Source organism: Felis catus, chromosome B2 (genome assembly GCF_018350175.1).
Source record: "Felis catus isolate Fca126 chromosome B2, F.catus_Fca126_mat1.0, whole genome shotgun sequence".
In the NCBI taxonomy this organism is placed as follows: domain Eukaryota; kingdom Metazoa; phylum Chordata; class Mammalia; order Carnivora; family Felidae; genus Felis; species Felis catus.
Window position 1 is genome coordinate 146,966,302 of NC_058372.1, and position 4,839 is coordinate 146,971,140.

The 4,839-nt window shown below is 48.9% G+C and overlaps 1 long non-coding RNA gene across 1 annotated transcript; it reads left to right on the forward strand.

Moving 5' to 3' along the window:
- Positions 1-2,680: 2,680 nt before the first annotated feature.
- Positions 2,681-4,329, forward strand: LOC109500033. The gene is made up of 3 exons (XR_002157678.3): positions 2,681-2,823; positions 3,234-3,379; positions 3,896-4,329. It is a non-coding gene; the product is annotated as an uncharacterized LOC109500033 (long non-coding RNA).
- Positions 4,330-4,839: the final 510 nt, after the last annotated feature.

Below are 4,839 nucleotides of genomic sequence, written 5' to 3' on the forward strand. Positions count from 1 at the left end.
CCAGGGCTGCAGGAAGTCAACTGCCTCCGGACCCTGTGGCTTGTGATACAGCCGGCGGACTCCACGGTCACGGGCCCACTCCCACACCCACTTTGAGGTGAAGCGGGTCCTGTGGCCGAGGGCAAGTCGGTGGATATTGGTGTGGCTGAGGCTTTATGGACAAGAGAGGCAAACTCAAGCCCAAAGAGGCTCGGGAAGCTCACTCACACCCACTGCTTCTGCCTGGGTTGCTCCCAGATATATTATTTTAAGACAGGTTGTTGTTTTATTAGGTGGGTGGGGGGGCAGCTTGTGTGGGACCTGAACACCGGAAGCTTTTGCAGGGAGGGGCCTCTGCAGAGTCTTCCTGCGTGGGATCAGGCTAAAGATGGCACAGAAACCCGCAAGCTTGGAGATTTCAGGGTCCGCAGAGCAAAAATGCTCAGGGCCATCCGCCCAGATGTTCCCATCCCACGACTCAGGATATTCTATCTTTTCTCCACTGGGACATCTCCCTGGAATAATCAGACCTGACTTGTGTGAGTATGTAAACATCGATGGAACTCCCAACTCCAGCTAGGAAGTCCCGAGGCTGCTTTCCGGGCACATCGTCCCTTCTACTGCAGAGCATCTTAGTAAGCTACCAAACAGGCCTGCTGGCCCTTATACGGTTAGCCTTGAAGTGTTAACCCCCCTCATTTACTCATACCCATCTCTGGGACATCATTGCCACTTCATAAGCGCCAGCCAGCTCTGCTGTCCTCATAACACTCTTCCCTCTGTATTCTTCAAATGTTTGAATCATCACATTATCAACGACTTCCCCCCTGACCAGGACATGTGGTCTGTAGATGGCCGCCATTTTCACGACCTTCCTTTTGTGCATGTCTGTCCCCAAATTGCCCTTTTTGATAAGGACCCCTACCGTATTGGATGGGGACTCACTTTAATGGCCTCATCTCAGGTTGATTACCTCTGTTGACCATCATCTAACCCATGCAGGATGGGTAAAGGGGAAGGGGATACGATCAGTTAGGGGTGCCCTCAGATGAGGGTAAGTTCTGAGGCTTCTCCAAGGGGACAGGAAGAGAAGGACCAGGAGGAAATCTTGGCCACACCATGGGTGGGTCCCTGAGCAGAGGTCATCCCCCATTGTCAGCAGATACTACAAACCACCCTTCCTTCTTGAGGGCTCAGTCTCCCTTGACTAATGTTTCCGCTTCTAAAAAGGACTCTGAATCCAGTAGATTTGTGTCCCCCCCCATACACACACACACACACACGGAAAACACAGTGCTTAAACCACAGCTGATTAATATGGACGAAGTAGGTAGAAGAGAGAATTAGAAGCAGTCACCAAGAACTCAGGAATTGGATGCAGGCTCACACAGGTCAGGTGGTAGATACCAACGGGGAGGAACCCTGGGTGACCAAAGGGAAAAGGCAGATCGATGTCTGCATGACAAATGGCCCAACCAGCTGGCTCTGGTTTTCATGGGACCAATTATTTGGGTTTTCCAGAAGCTGCCTTTACCAGATTGTTTGGTATCTGGTTTTTGATAGGATGAACATAAAGCATAGCCGTGTAATGGTTTTTTGTTTTTTTTTGTTTTTTGTTTTTTGGTATTTGGTTTTTGGGGTTTTGTTGTTTGTTTGTTTTGCTTTGTTTTGTTTGGTTTTCAGGAGTTCAAGGTAACTGTATTCCCCAGGAGAGGAAAGCAGGGGAATGAATGCCTCTTTCTATTTGCCGTCAATGAATTTGAGTTGATTTGACACAAATGGCACTTTAGACTTTCTGATTGTGGCCCTGTGACAATAGGGGCCTCCAGAACCTTGGGCGTTCTCAAAAACGCGTCAACTTGTTTTCTGCCCCCTCCCCACTCAAGTCCTTGCGAGACTTTTCCTCTCCTTTTTGTTTCTCTTTGAGAAGGCTCGACAAAGTTTGGGGAGCTTTCTGTAAACTGTAATTGGGTACATTTTCAAAAGCAAAACCTTATTTCCTGCGCACACTGTGTTTTTCTTCCTCGGCTGTCGCACGTCAGAAGCCAGATCCGTGTTTGAAGTCTGAACGCGGAGGCTCACACATCGGTGTCTCCCAGTCTCCCGCCGGCCTCACCAGTTTTCTTCCCGATTTGCTTCTGGGCTCTCCCACCCGACACCAACCCCTGTGGGGCCAGGCTGGCTCCGTTCCCCCTTCCACCCTTGCCCTCCCTTTCCAGCATTTTCTACTTTTTATGCAAAAACTGAAGCGTAGAAGCCCAGTGTTGCCATGGGAGTGGTATTGCTGTGCGCCTTGAATGGATTTGAGTTCTAAACTTTGGGGGGGGAAAAGAAAAAAAGAATGGCCTCAAAGAAGCGGGAGGAGGGAGGTGGCAGGAGAGAGAAAAGAGGGGGAAGAAAAAGGAAACCAGGGCATCGTCCTAAGAAGGGGAGAAAGCAGGAAAAAGCAGGGCAAAACCCCGAAAATACATTCGCAGTGACATCATTGCCTTTCCCACAGAGGCCATTGACTTGGGAGGCAGCGACCATTCACTGTCCTAAAGCCGGCTCGCCAGGGCCCCGGGAGCCATCTCTCTCTTCCTGAATGCCTTTTTTGTTGGGAAACAGTGGACTGTTTCTGAAGGCCTGCATAAATGACTGAGTAATTCAGTGCAGTTGCCAGGAAATCGGAGCCACTTGTGAGCTAACAATGGTGAACTTTATCTCCCGCCCCATGCTGGAAGGTGCAGCTGTAGGTCCGAATTCTAATAAGGGCTTTGCTCATGCCTCTGAGGTTATGGTAATATTTTATCCATCTTTTTTCATTGAGACCCAGTCATGGCCGCTATTGAGAACTGGAGGCAGGTCCTGAGGGGCGAGGGGGTCTTGGGGGGTGGGGGTCGGGGTGAGTGAGGGGAAGATGGGGGGTAAAACTAAGAGAAGGGAAGAAAGAAAATGGCTTCTGAAGGAGCTGGGTGGCTTTGCTTTTCAATATGAGATTCTACATTGATTTAGAGGCGGGAAGGGAAAATCTCGCTCTGACCCATAAATCCCTGTGCCAGGAAGATTGCTTTAGGGAATTTTCCGGGTTTCGAACGCTGCCTCTCATCTCCTTCTTGGCAGAATGATCAGTAACCGAGGCTGATGATGTTCTCAGAATTAGCGTGAGGCTATTGGGTTTCCTTCCACTTCCGTATTTGGGTTGGCGGATACTTATGTGCGTTGGTTAGTGACGCTGTATTCCAGACATTCGAATAACTTGCCTTAAAAAACAGGTTTTAGCTAAGTGAAAACTTGAAGTAATTGTTAACGCCCCACCTCGCGGGTCCTGAGGACACAGCCCAGCGAAGAGCGCCAAGGCCGCGTACCTGCCGGGAGACCCTCGAAGGACGATTTCGAGTGACCGGTTAAATGACAGCAGGTGCTTTAGTGTTAATGGCCTTAGTCAGTCTTCATAACCACCCCAAGAGAAGAGTAGTATTATCCTATTTTGAGTTAGGCATACACAACGCCTTTGTTATGTGGCTCCATTTCCCCCATCACTAAAGTCCTTTTCAGGTTTCTCATGATCTCAGCTTCTTGTTGGGAGAAACGTAAGGCTAAATGGGTAAAAAGAGAAGAGGGACAGGGGCACCTGGGGGGCTCGGTCCGCTCAGCGTCCGGCTTCGGCTCAGGTCCTGATCTCACGGTTCATAGGTTCGAGCCCCGCGTCGGGCTCTGTGCTGACGGCTCGGAGTCTGGAGCCTGCTTCAGATGCTGTGTCTCCCTCTCTCCCTCTACCCCTCCTCCGCTCACGCTGTCTCTTTCACTGTCTCGAAAATAAATAAACATAAAAAATAAAGAAACAGAAGACAGGTTGAGATGGCTTGGTGAAAGGAAAGAAAATATCACCTCTGAAGGGAAAACCCAACACTAAACGCTAAAATGCTTATTACAGGTCAGGACGTGGGGCTCCCAGCACCTGCTCGAGGGAAGTGAGCAGCCCCCGAGACGGGGTCCTTTTGGAGAAGAGGCAGAACACACGAAGAAGGCACGGCGGCCACCGGGAACAGGACAGCGAAGGACAGAAGGAAACCAAGTGGGGGTGAAGGAGTCTCACAAAAGGAACTAATGACAGACCCTCCACACCGTCCATCTTCTCAGCACCGCAGCCAGCACCACCCATTAAGGAAACCGTGCGGAAGAGAAGAGACACACAAAAAAGTATGCTCTCGAACTGAAAATCGTTCCCATGAGATGAACAGGAATAGAAAATGCAGGTCGTATTCGCACAGAACTATCGTAGGAAAATTGACACTCTGAGTCAACACATAAAAGCTGATGAAATTCTCTGGAAAAAAAAAAAATCAACCACGAGGCAGGAGGGCATTGTAACACAACAACTGAAACTGGATTAAATATACCCAAACACTCATTTGAAGATACAAGGAAAATACCCTAGATCAAACCCTTAAAAATAGAAGCGGGGCACACAACAAAAAGATACGACACAGGAGTTAAAGGGACTCAGGAAAGCAACAGTAGAGAATGACACAATCGTATAAGAAATGAAAGCTTAGTGACAAGAATAGAATAGATTTGACTCCAAAGTTAAGAAAGGCCAATGAAGAAAATGTGAAGGAAAACAGCCAAGAGAATAAACACCGATCCAGCTGTTGCTGCGAGGCTGGCATTTTTCAGATGTGCTTATCATCTACAATAAATTGACTGTAAATGAAGGAGATGATTCTGAATAATGTGGGTGGGTCTCATCTAATCAGGTAAAGGCCCTAGGAGCAAAACTGAGGTTTCCTGGAAAAGGAGAAATGCTGCCTCAAGAATACAGCATCTGGGGCGCCTGGGTGGCGCAGTCGGTTAAGCGTCCGACTTCAGCCAGGTCAC